Source organism: Colletes gigas, unplaced genomic scaffold (assembly GCF_013123115.1).
Source record: "Colletes gigas isolate AHSC1104 unplaced genomic scaffold, ASM1312311v1 Colletes_gigas_Sc00014, whole genome shotgun sequence".
NCBI classification, from domain to species: Eukaryota; Metazoa; Arthropoda; class Insecta; order Hymenoptera; family Colletidae; genus Colletes; species Colletes gigas.
In genome coordinates, this window is record NW_025106643.1 from 5,106,342 (window position 1) to 5,121,013 (window position 14,672).

The 14,672-nt window shown below is 35.5% G+C and overlaps 1 protein-coding gene across 2 annotated transcripts in view; it reads right to left on the reverse strand.

Moving 5' to 3' along the window:
• The window catches only part of LOC122399692 (glutamate receptor ionotropic, kainate 2-like), a 216,108-nt gene that overhangs the window by 129,907 nt on the left and 71,529 nt on the right, over positions 1 to 14,672 (reverse strand). The gene's annotated exons all lie outside the window — the stretch shown is intronic.

Below are 14,672 nucleotides of genomic sequence, written 5' to 3' on the forward strand. Positions count from 1 at the left end.
GCCGATTTATATCGTGTTTAGTCTCATTTTAATTAGAAAAATCTTTCCCACATGATAGTAAAATTTTTATTAAAAAAAAGTAAAAAATAAAAAACTTTCTTCTTGTACAGTAGTGTGGTCACACTGACAGGGACATTTAAACTAAGTTGACGAAGGCAATAAAGATTTTTAAAGAAAGCCGCTACGTCTCCGGTTACACTTCGCCTCACTGGTTCAAGGGGGATCCCCCTAGTGGTGGGGATAAAAATGTATCATTTATGGAACAGCTCTTGAGGACATTTATCGAGTTTTCACTGTACTAACAATATTTTCTGGATGCATATGATTTTACATCGTCTACATTACATCACTTATGGGAATAAGTTCAAGTAGAGTGTTTAATCTCTAAAGGAAATATGTAAAAATTTGATTCACAATGTACCAAGACGAATTACAATTATTATAGTTAATAACAGTTTGTGGAAAAATGTTAAATCTATCACTACCTTTTGCAACTGTGAAAAATCTAGGCTACGAATATAACTTTATAATGGAAAAATCACTTAGCATAGAATAATATTACTGCACGTCTATTGTAGTAAAATAATTATAGAATAATACAAGTTTTTGTCGAGTCTTATTAACTCACGCAAATCAATTATCGTTCTCTAAAAAAGTATTGTTGTCACCGTATATTAATTAAAAATTCATACGTTTCCGTTCTTTGCACCACATTGATTCTGGTCAAACTACTAAAATTTAATAATAAATATGTCGTAATTTATTAGAAAGTTTTTATTATACAAATTCATGTTACTTCACGTTGTATAAATAAAATTATGTTGACCCTAATCAATGCGAAGAATGTCATCGAGAACGAAAAATGTAGCCTTTGAAGGTAATCGAGTTGGTTGTCTGGATTTCGGAACGTTTAAAAAAAAGAAAAGAGGGGAACAAGAAGGGTTTCCGGACAGAAGGACACGCGTGATAAAAGTGAAAAGAATCCCTGCAAAGGACTCATTCGTTTTCGTTGAGTATTCTTGCTTATTAGTAAAGTGTCTATTTCAGTTATATTGCAGATAGGTGGTGGAATAAATAAAATAATTTAGACGATATAACTTTTACTAAGCTTTATTTGAAACACTTGGAAGGCACGTCTTTACGCATTGAAAGAAACATACAGAATGAGAAAGGTCAGTGACGAAGAATTCGTCCCGTACCCTCAGACCCAATCGGTCCTATACTTTGTCTAAACAAGTCAAGGAAGGGACACAGCTGCACCCTCTTGACTCGTATCTCTAAACGCAACATACGCGTCGATGGTTTTTGTTACATAAAGATAACTTTCTCTTTTAGAAGAGAAAAACCAACAAGTTATTAGTTGATCGCTCATTTAGTTAAAAGTTTCAAACAAAATGAAAAGAGTGACAAGACAAAGACTTGGTCGCTCGAGAGGGACCTGATAGAAGTAGCCCTAGAGCAATGGTTGATGTTGTTTGTCCAACAAATATTTGAAAGTATCAATTTCTGCGTTTGCTTCGTTAGTATTTATTTTGACTACAATTTATGGATATCAAATATATTTCTTTCGCGTCTAGAAAAGAATTTCCTACAAGATTGATAAACTAATTTCTGCTTGCTAGCAACGGGTCGCTGCACATCCAGCAATTTTTCTTCTTTGATACAGAAATCATCCATCCTGATATCTGATATCTTGGAGGAAGAATGGAGGGTTGCACTACGAAGAGCTGATTTAATTAAATTTACAACTATTATCCAGAAAGTCGGGCTCAGCCGTACTATTATCGGCCGCAATAGAGTGACGCAAAGGAAGCATATAGCTGCAAGGATGAAACGGGGTATATCCGTATCTCCTTCTACGATAATATCGACGAAGGAATTATAATGAAAAGGAATAAAAGAACGTGTAACAATATTACTCTTCGACGTTGTAGAATTTCTTTTCGCGCGTCCCGTTGCGTTTCTCATAAGATCAAACAGAAAAAGAGAAGTACGTTTGACCTGTACAAAGGAAGCGTAATTAATTTTTCGTGAGCTTCGTTATTAAAATATTGAGATCTACCGTCTAGAAAACTTCCCACGCTAGCCTGTCAATTATGGGCTCATCACGGTTGTGCAGACTTAGAAATATATATTCGATCATTTATTGCATTACTATTATTAATTAGTTTGCTTTTATAGATACGGTAATTTAAAATAGGTTTAGTTGGAAAACCGATATATGAAAAATTTTCTTAAACTTCGAGAAACGAACTCGAGACCTCGAGAGTGGGAGACAAGCGTCTATCCACGGAAGGACTCTGTATATGCAATTATTATGAAATTGCATAAACTATAATTGTATTGCCATATTTTAGACTCGTGTGTTATTACAACTTTTCTGTAAATCCTTTAATGCAGCTTCAGAATTTATTTTTTACAAAAGTAATGATATCTCATATTACTACGCCATTTTCTAGATGTTGAAAAGCGAAAAGCTAAGAATTCATAGGTTTTGTAAGGTCCACAATATTTATAGTCATACAACTATTTCACATGAAATACTCTAAATTTATTCATCAAAATTTTTTAATTTTGGCTACTCTAAGAGTTTCTAGGTTAAAAAATAAAAAGGGTACCACTTCCTCTATTACTAAGCCGATAAAAGAATTAACCTAGAGAATTATAATATCAAAGATGGAAAGTAGTTTTATCTTGCATTTTTTCTCGTAGTGTAAGTGGCAGACATCGTTTTTAAATGTATTTAAGTTAAACTTTTCTCGTCGCATAATTGTTCCGCGTTAAAACGCGCGCCACTTCGACGCTATTGTCGGACATTGGTCCGAAAATACTCCCTTTACTGGCCGAACGGTATGAATAGTCGGTGATTGGGCTAATCATTATCCTTCATTAGGGACGCTATGATCAACTCCTGACGCCGGAATATCTGTAATACGTGTAAATTATTCCATCGAATAATTACTATTCCCAAGAAGGACGGAAGCGAACTAAACTGTTATTAGGAACTTTGGTCTCTATAGATTAGTCGGCTTTGCAATTGGATATTTTCAAGCTTCGCCAAGTATTCCAGGCGTATCGCTTTCAAACAATTGTATTATCTCCGGAACATTATGAAAAAAGCCAGTATCTATCAGGAGAAGTTGGAATAAAAGTTCCAACATCGAATCGCGAGCATATCTAAGATTTTCGTTGCGAGGGCGAAAGGAAATCTTCGTTTATAATCTTCTGATTTGAAAGAACACTTTTGGTACGCATCAGGCAAACGTGACATTTAAACAAATATAAGAATATAGTGTGTTAGTTTTAGCCCGATAAGGGTCAAGTATAAAATTGGAAAATGTTCATGATGTTTCAGCTTTGTTAGTTGAATGAAAATATAGATTTTTAGACGTTTCATAAATGTATCAATTCTAAATAAAATGTACTTTATTTTCATTGCGTATTTGTTTTTTAAAATACATCTAATAATGCAGGATTGCCACTGTGGCGTCGCCTCCCATGCTCGCCACCAGAGGGATCCGCGCTCTCACAAGCGCTCAACCGATCCCTCAGTTGCTATATGTATATTAACAGTTTGTGTCGTTCATTGAAAATTGCTATTAAAAAATTTGTGTTCAATATGATATTGTAATTATATTATTTGTTACTTCCTCCAAATATAATTCTGTTTGTTAATCTTACAAATTTATACGAGTCTTAATTGTATATTCTTCGATGTTTTTGTAAACTTTAATAATTGTATTCTTTAGTCCACGTTTTCAAGATGATAATTATTGGCAAAAATGCATATAAATTACAAAGTACATCGGTGTCGAACCTTGCATTGTTTCAAACTTGTTATTTTGTTTCAACAAACAGAATTTCGAGAATTCCAGAAAGTCTACGTGCGTAATGTAATCGATTTTCATTTTTCAAGTGTACTAATATTCTCCTTAAATAAAAAACGATAATTAGACATAAATTCGAAATTCATAAAAGAGAATAGATAATTTTTTAATAATATTTCCTAAAGACCTGGTTTTTCTGGAGTCTTTCAGAGTCTTACTTACAATTGGGTATCTCCAAGTGGTACTTAGTATTCCAGGTGTATCAAACAAATTTACTCTCTCTCTGAAACATTATAACAAAAATTGTGAAACTTCGTTCGAAGTTACACCAAAAGTTTCAACATCGACTCGCGAACATTTCCAGAATATTCATTGCGAAACCGAAAGAAGATCTTCGTTAAAAATGACACAGAAAAGTAGGAATTCCCCGGGCACTAATCGGGCGAATCTGACATTTCGAAACGCACCTTTAAAACCGCTCGAGCATCCCCGTACTGCTCCACCGTCATATTTCGGAAGCGAAGCTTAATTAAAATAAAACACGAATAATTAAATTTTCTATATTTGACGAGTGCAATGCTGAAAATCCGTAGTCTTCAATTACCGAATAATTCCGTAGACAGTAAATCTTGAATAACTTATAAAAGCATGATTTACTTTCAGTTTCCAGAAAAACACAGAAAACGTAAAAAAAGACACCGAATGGGTGATAAATAATAATAACACAATGAGAAACTTATTTACTAATATATTTGTGAGGCTTTTTTGATTAAAATAAGACCAAACACGATATAACTTGGATTATATTTGCGTATTTAATGAATTATAATAGGCACTAGTACGCAGGAGTGTGATGTAAAGTGCCTAATAGGTGGTTACTATGAAAATAAGATAAGAAGAGCAATATTAGAATATAATAAATAATAAAAAGAAATGTATATCAAAGTATTATAATACTATAGGGTTATATTATAGTTATACTATTATGTTTGATATATTTTTTATATTACCCCATATTTTTTATTTTTTCATATTATTATAGTTCTAAACATTACATTGTAGGTATATTAAGTCTTTGTATTTTAGACTTCATATTATCATCATATACAAGGTGTTCGGCCCTGGGAAAAATTTTAATGGGAGATTCTAGAGACCAAAATAATACGAAAATCAAGAATACCAATTTGTTGATTAAGGCTTCGTTAAAAAGTTATTAACGTTTAAATTTCCGCCTGTAGATAGGCAACCTGCATACAGCTGCGCGCGGGCGATAGTGATTCTCACTCAGCATGAGAAACTCTACTTAGTGACGTATCGACAGCCTCACAGTTTTCTGAGTGAGAACCACTAACATGCGTACGCAGCTGTTTAGCGGGTTGTCATTCTACAGGCGGAACTTTAAATGTTAATAACTTTGCAACGAAGCCTCCATCAACAAATTAGTATTCTTGATTTTCGTCTTATTTTGGCCTCTACTATCGTTCATTAAAATTGTTGCCATAGGTAGCCGAACACCCTGTATAGAAGTTGGATGTTTCAGAAATGAATGTAATTTGTGTTTTAATTTAAAACAACGACGTAATATAATATTTAAGAGAAACACTCCTTCCTGTGCGGATGCTCGTTGCCTGCGAGACTCAAATTTTTAGAAACATAATAAAAACATGATAATAACGATGTCTCGATAACAATCGAAAATGACTCGGTTATCCAAGCATTGCTGTAATTAGAAATCTGAATAATCCTTTCTCTCGTCAACAAGCGGTAGAAAGTTAAACGAAACAGACGGAATATTCTTCTTTCCGTTGAATTTTTTAATCCGTCCGGTCGTGGATCGCAAAGTCGTCCGGGATTACCGCGCGCAGAGCGCTAAATTGTTCTCCGGGCTAAGAATTCCCCAGGAACGCTCGGAACCGGTACGTCGGAACGTATCCCTTTCGCCCCCGCGGCTAGTATTTTCTTCGCCTTGGACCACAGATCATTTCCGGCAACAGCAGCATCCGTCAACGATGCCAACAGCATCCCGGCTATTCCCACATACACCGCAACGATACATCACACCTTTATCTACGACTGAATATCGATCGAACTCCCTTCTTGCTCGTTCCGTCCGCCGTTACTCCGGGATTCCCTTCTTTCGCGTTCTGTCTCGGCGCCGGCGATAACTTTATTTCTCAAAGTAAAGCGTCTCAAAAATCGCTCTCCCGTCGATGGTACCCGGGTCGATCAGCGGACAACTTCTAATAACGTTATCAGAACTTCCCGCGGTGAGGAAGAGGGGGCAGGGGGGAGGGCAGTTTTTCTACGGGAAACGACGATGAAAAGGAGTCTCCCTGGTCCCGTTCCGAGTGAATGGACGCGCACGCATACCCGATCGGGTTACGCGTCTGAAAGGGAAGTAATCACTTACTCGGAGGAGAGCATTTTCGCGATGGCATGCCCCGTTTGAAAAGAGCAGTCGGGCTCCCAGTTAGGGGGGAAGGAAGTCGCTACCTGTTACGGGGCGTCCCTCTTCCCGTCGCAGGGAGCTGCAAAGCTGTTCGAGCGTAGGAAATCGACGATCCTTCGGACGCTCGACCCGCGCGCGGATTTTTCTCGTGGTCTATGATCCATAGAGCAATACAACTGAAAAACTTATTTTTAAAGAATTTTATTTTAACACGTTTGTTTGGAATTTCAAACATTTTCTATTATAGGACATGTCATGTATTTTCAATATTAATTAAATTACTGTATGAAATAAAATTAAAATGTAAATAAAAAACTTTAATGTTAGAAAATCGAAGTAAGCGAGCGGCTAAGACGGCCCACATGCGTTTTGTCAACGCACGACCCCTCTCAAGGAATAGTTCCTCAAGAGCAGGGGTGTCATAAAGAAACAAACGGTCACACTGGCGAAGGCATCCGCCTCAGGCTAGAAGCAAGGCATTCTTGTAGCGACCATCGCCTTGGACGGGTCAATAAAGGATCGAATTTTATTTTGAAAACGCACACATCATTTTCCTGATTCTTACATTAAATTTATTTAAACATAGAACAAAACAAAGATATCAACTACGCAGTACGTTTCAACTCTCTCCGTGTCGACTCTTCCACGACTCGTTCGACTCTGCCTTTTTCTCAGGATCAGTCACGTGTGCCTTTCAAACGAACGACGCCACACGCAACATTGTCGCCATCGATATCGACACCCTTTCATAAACGATCATTCGATTCCAAGCATTTCGTTATTCACTCATACCATTCACGATTCACACACACACACACCACATTACTTATATTTGGTCGTCTGGCAAATTGCACCTTTTTTGACAACAGGGAACTACGGTACCCTAAAGCCATGAAGCCATTCAGCATTATTTAATTAGTTTCAAGGGGTAATTTGGGCCCATTTATCTGCCCCTTGGGACCGCGGACAACTACCCCCCGTGCAAACTCTCAGGGGGTGGGATTTGCAGTTTCGGGAGGACTGGCCCACGAGGAATGGGGCAGACTTTTGATTTGTAAATGGAATCACCGTCTATTTTTGAACTCGGTAAATTAATCATGGAACAGAAACGGACCTGGTCAGAGCAAGTTGCAAATTACAAGTTACAAGTAACAGTTACAAAATAGAACTGAGCATTTGCAAGTTACAGATACATAGACCACAAGAGTTACAGTTAGAAAGGACTAGATTTGCAAGAACCCTTACGAACCATTGTTATAATTCCTGTTAACACGTTATTTTTGTATATATATTTGTTAATAAATAAACGTGATTGTAAATAGTTATTGTAAGTATCTATTTATTACATAAATCGGTTCCACAAACTTTGTGGGAGCCAACAACATTGGTGTTGAATAATGCATATACAGTTACGAACAAAAGTATTCGCACAGGCAATGTTTTATAATACAATTGTGTGTAAATCAGAGACGTAGAATGATACTTGATCGAATCTTGTTTTAAAATACTGTCTCAAGTTTCTAAATTAAATGTAAAAAAAAATAGGAAATTCAAGAAACTACATAATTGATAATAACAGAAAGTGTACACAGTGAACTGTTTTTATTGAAACTAAAGTATTGGCATAGTTGGAAAAACTTGTTATTATATCAATATTTCTTCTAAATACTTGTGTGACGCTGCTTTCGCTGCTGGTAGGATCTCGTAGACTCCGTCAGTAAGGTTTTCTAGCTGGCCCTGCCTTAGATAATTGAAATATTGGGAAATCGGTCGAGGATTGTATACATATTGTATATATCAACCGAGGGGTTGGTCGAGCGCTTGTGAGAGCGCGAACCCTCTGGTGGCGAGCATGGGAGGCGACGCCACACTTGCAATGTTCGTACGCATGTTGTGGCGCGGAATACCCATTGATCGTTCAATTGAAACTGATCGTCTTCTATTACCATTAGTAAACACGTTTACGCAGAAAAACACGAAACAAGATTTCATCTTTTGTTGAAGTCCGGTTTGGAGAAATTAGTACGCGGGTGAAATATGAATATATGTATATTTGAGGCAAACAATGGCGGACATTAAAACGAGCCTGACAGTCCGACAGTCAAGAATGTAAAGCTGTTTCTTGCCTACTTTCTAAATCTTATATACCAAAACTGAAGAAAGGAAAAAGGGGCATTGTATGACGAACCTAGGTGAACTCTACCCTTGTTGACAAAATGAGCAAGGGCTTCTCATCTAGGCGACTAAGAGGCGATGAGCCAGAATATACATTGATAAGGAGGTTGGTCATCCAACACTTTATTATCGAAGAATTTTGATAACAATTATCGAAGAATTTTCCACAAAGAAATTGTTCGCTACTTAGGCACACATCTAGACATTAAACCAAATTACAACCACCACTTAAAAATTCAGATAAACAAAGCTCAAAAGGCATTTTTCGCTCAAAAACGTCTTTTCTATTCAATGAATCTCAACAATTCTATTAAAGTACTTTGCTATAAATCTTTAATTCGATCTATCTTAAAATATGGGTATTCAATTTGGTTTACTATTAGCGTCAAGAAGATGGAAAAATTCAATTAATTCATTACGACAGGTTGGACTAGCGGCCCCGAAAATTCCTATACAGGGTGTTCGGCCACCTCTAGCAAAAATTTTAATGAGCGATAGTAGAGGCCAAAATAAGACAAAAATCAAGAATACTAATTTGTTGGTGGAAGTTTCGTTAAAAAGTTATTAACGTTTAAAGTGCCACTCTTACTGAATTTTTTTCTCGAAAATGCGCAAGATTTCGGGGGTATGTCTATTCACCAAAAATGACTGTAATTGAACCCTACAACCGAAAATAATTTTTCCACAACGATTTGCAATTTTTTAATTTTCTCGAATAATTTCACACCTTCTCTATTTTTTTTCTCGAAAGTGGGCAGGATTTCGTGGGTATGTCTAATGACAAAAACTGATTGTAATTGACCCCCGCAACCGAAAATAATTTTTCCAGAACGATTTGCAATTTTTTTTCTCCGTTGAAAAATTTAGGCACCTAATTGGATTTTCAGTAAGGAATTTTTTTCTCGAAAGTGCGTACGATTTCGGAGGTATGTGTAATGATAAAAAATGATTGTAATTGATCCCCGCAACCGAAAATAATTTTTTTTAAACGATTTGAAAAATTTTTTTTCGCCGAAAAATTGCAGCACCTACTCGATTTTTTTTCTCGAAAGTGGATAGGATTTCGGGGGTATGTCTATTCACCAAAAATGATTGTAATTGACCCCCACAACCAAAAATAATTTTTCCAGAACAATTTGAAATTTCTGAATTTAATTGTTAATAACTTTTTAACGAAGCTTCCATCAACAAATTAGTATTCTTGATTTTCGTCTTATTTTGGCCTCTACTATCGCTCATTAAAATTTTTGCTAGAGGTGGCCGAACACCCTGTATATAGCATTTTTAAAAATATTCTGACGTTTTTAATACTTTGACAGCTTTTCTGCGTTTTACGCTTACGGCGATCTCGTAAATTCCATCGTACTTTGAGGAACAACTGTTTGTTACGCGCATAACTGTTCCGTGGCCAATTGGAAAGATTCCTTTTACGATTTCAGCTTCGAAACAGAAACGTTGTAGCGTAAGTATTCCTTTTTACGATAAGTCGTATTATATTTCGATACGATTTGTCGAATGACAGGTAGTTACGACTCTGGGAAAAAGAGAACTACAGGATGGTGGACACATCATTGGCAATAGAATTGAAATTGTTTCGATACTATCGATATGTTAACGTTTGAAATTGATACTCCAATACCAAATTCTACGTGACGTTATCAAATTATTGAAAATTTATTAAAACTGATCTATCGTAACGATACTTATCGATTATATCGAGTTTGACATTTGTTTAATTATACTCACAATTTGGAATATAATTTGGATAGTTGGAATGTTCGAAATAATAATTTTCAAATGTCAGAAGAAATATATATAATATTTTTCATAATAAGTATCTTTAAAATTTTATTTTATTACTTTTTTGCATCATGACAGCAATTATTTAATTAAATATGGCAAATTCTTCTCGAATATACTAATATTAATAATTCTAATATACATTTCTTACATATCAGCATAAAATAATTACGTTGCATAATGTCATTGCACAATACTAAAATTATTTCTAAGCTTTGCTCATGATTCGTAAAAAGTTTGCAAATGAAAATTAATATTTTCCCTCGTCTTATTATTACTACATTTAGTAACGCTATTCAAACTGAGTAGACTCAACAGTTATTTGGAGGACGTTTCACGAAAATAATAATTGTATTACAATCGGAAATATTAATTGATTGTATTTATTAATATTAAAACTTGAAATGAAAAATTTATGGAAATTCGATACGTTTAATTAAACGTATTTAACTTGGGCGCATTCTGTCCTATTTACTCGCGCGAGCAAAACAAAACTCAATATGTACACGTCGGAAATATGGAAAATAAATTTACTGCTATCCGATTATTGTTAAAAACAACAAACGATGTCGCAATTCGCGTAATAAATTATATAAACGCTCTTATACTTCGTTGTAAACGTTTCATCGCTAAAACTAGCCGAGGTGTAACGATTAAAAGCTCCGTCGATTAAATTCCGCAAATCCAAGAATGAAATTATTAAACTTCTCAAACGATATCGATGATCTCCTAGCGATGTTTGTCTCGTTTGGCAGAGATTATGGCTCGGGTAGTAAAGCTGCCTGACCAAATGGCGAATAGGACGTATGTATATAATTTTCATCGCGCGGCACGTCGTACATGAATATGATCCTTATTTACTGCTGCGTCGGGTTCGTACGTTGGAAATTTTAGCAGATCGTCTGCTAGTGTTGCTTAAACCCTTCGAATCACCAGGAATTCTCGTGAACAACAACGGCTTTGCTGGAAAGGGCTGGTCGTGTGCTGGCCGGCTGGAACTCATAAAATCGTGGAAACAGGCCTTCTATGGACGTTTATGCGTCTCGTTCGCTTACAGTTTACTGTCCTTTATGGGTTCCATAGTCTGAATGCGTAAATTATCTCCATATTATTCGGTAACCGACCGGCGGTCTAGAATAATGCTCGAATTATATCAGACGGAAATACAGCCACAAAATATTATGCAAGCATTCCCCAATATTTGCGAGATTTATTTCTATTTCTTTAACGCCTTATGTGATCATCAATCTTACTATTTTTCGAACGTTTCTACGCTCTATTCACTCACAAATGTGAAATCATATTCGTACAAATATTCTAATCGTGACAGATAACTGTTAATTATTCTTTATTTTTTTAAATTCATTTCTACTAGTGGAGTGTTTCAAATGATTGTTAAATCAAGCAAATAGAAATATTGTTCCATTCTCGATATTTCATATGTTTTCAGACTCTATTTCAATAATCTGGCTGATTACGAGTTATTGTTTTACCGTTATGATAAGTATATCGTTCTGTTACAACTCATTGTTGGGCAGAGTTTAAAATTCGCGGTCTTGGCGCTGTGCTTTTATTGGTTACGTGCGCGCGCAGCGGTGCGCAGATTGACGTTCAACAGGCGATACTTTAAACGTTACTAACGTTTTAACGAAGCCTCAGTCAACAAATTGGTATTCTTGATTTTCGTCTTATTTTGGCCTCTAAAATCTCCCCTTAAAATTTTTTCCCAATGGTGGCCGAACACCTTGTATACAGTATACATTATGATCCTATTAAAGATAATAATAAATGACCAGCTAATATATTTGCTGTTAATCGAATTGATAATGTTCAAGGACGAATAATATTTCTAATAGTTTCAATTATAACTATAAATCTTATTAAAAATATTGGAGTATTTAAAGGAATTAAATGAATTAATATATTATTTATATTTATTCTTCATCCAAATATTATAAATCTTATTGATAAAGTTAATGATAAAGATAAATTTACAGTTAAATGACTAGTAGGAGTAAAAATATAAGAAAATAAACTCAATAAAATTATTATTATTAAACTAATAAAAATAATAACATTGGAAACATATTTATTTATAATTAATAATTTAAATTCTTTAAAAATTATATTTATTAATAATATAAATATAATTTGATAACGAGATAATTTTAATCAATAATTTAATGGAATAAAAATTAATACTATTATTATTATAGATCAATTTATAGATAAATATATATTCGTTGAAGGATCAAAAATACTAAATAAATTAGTTATCATTTAAAAAATAAAAATTTTATTTTTATTTCATAATCTAAATTTATTATTATGTAATATTTTATAAAATAAATTATAATAATAATAAAAAAAATAATAATTAATTTTATTCAATTTATTGGTATTATTTGTGGAATTAAAAAATTTATTAATTCATTAGAAGTAATTGTTTAATTACTATACAGTGTAATTGTTTAATTACTATACACCTTGTATACAGGGTGGTCCACGCAATTGTTTCAAGTCATAACTCCGTTATTATTGCATTTACGAAAAAATGCCAAAGGAGAAAGATGAATGGTTCGAAGAGCACTACATCTGTAGGCCATTAAATTTTTTTTAGATGCAGCAGTGCATGTGCAATTAACAATTGCATCATTTCTTTAAATAGAAATGCATATTTTTTTTTGCACAGATCGATTCTTCTGTTCATTCTACGTAAAAAATGATTAGGATACCATGGCAAAAAAATTATTAGATCTCGAGATATTTTCAAAAAATGTCTTTATTGAAAAGACACGGAGGGGCCGCTCTCTCGCAAGCGCTCGAGTGATTCTTCCGTTCCTATATATCTGTTCTTCGACCGACTATCCAATAACCCGGCGTTTAGGGCAGGGCATCCTAGTATACCTTTTATTGACGATTCCCACTAGAAGGCCTATAGTGAAACGTTCCTCTCTCCTTTCCTTTCCTTTTCTTAGCTACTACTATTTTGCTCATCAATTCCTTCATAGACTAAGCAACATATGTAAGCACCAATCAACTCGAACAAACATTGCACTAGTAACGGAACAGTTCACGCACACAAGATCAATATTCATTGGAAGTAGTAGTAGTTCGCGAATCAAATACGTTTCACTGATTTTGTACACGGATATTAATAAAGCAAGACTCTGGGGGTAAACACGAGTCACCATTTTGCGTCAGTGATGCAACAATACGACATACTTTCCCTGTCGGTTCGGCGAGATACGGATACAATAACTATTCCCCGCGCGACTACCGACAGAAAAGATATGAATATTCGCGACGGTTTCCAGTCGGAGGGCACGGAAAATGCGACGTTCTTTCCCGTCGAATCGTAGTAATTCGTCAGACGAAATGCGTCCGATAGCGGCGGCGCGTAAATTCCACGTATCTCAACGTTGGCTACACAACCGGCTAGAAACATCCGGCAGTGTTCGGCAGCACTTTACAGCCGTATTACACGACTGCTCTCACCAAGTCACGTGCGTAGCCGCGGGTTACCGAAGAAGTACGCGTTTGTCATAGCCCCGGCTTAGCAGGAACTCCCCTTATGAAAATGTCCAAATATTTAGAGAAGAACGGATGGGTTTCATAAGAGGTCTGTTCCAACGTATGCAGTGCCTGCATTTACCATGATATGTACACACTGGCTGCACACATTCGTACGTATTCCCCCGGACGCGAATGCGTCGCAGACTGGATATTCGCCGTCGAGTAGCCACGCTAAAAATCCCTCGAAATACTGGGTGTTCCTAAAACGTTTTTCTGAAGCGTACAACTTCCACCCGCGTAAGTATTTTACTGGCGGTACCGGCGAAACGATGTTCGCGCGCGCGTTGCCTCGCGGTTGCATTCTTCGCGAGCCGACGCTGTTGTACGTCGCACGGTGGAGTATTTGCACCGGGGGCCTAGACAAAAGTTAACTTCAAAAACCGAGCGTGAACCAAAAAACTGGAATATCTGCGGAATAATGCACCGATGTTCCATTTTTTTTACATTTTTACATTCATTTTATTGTACGCGTTTCTTTCTTAAGCATGGTCTAAAAGATTTCTATATATCTTAATCTTAAATTAAATATACTTCAATTCATATACATATACTCAACGAAACAATTTTTCTGTCCAGCATTTTCAACACAGCTGTACCTCGAATATTCGTTGAAATTTAACTGCAATTTTATTAATTCGGAATAATTTGTTCGCGCAATTGTTATATATTATTTACGATCGAGTAAAACGCGTCGTTATAATAAGTAAGTTTTTCCGCTTTAAACAGCACAGAATTTATAGACCTTAGATTTCGTCCTTGTAGAAGCTTTCGGATTATAACGAACGCGTGAAATATAATTATGCTTTGAAGGATGCTCTGAAATGGTAGACAATGAAAAGTTATCC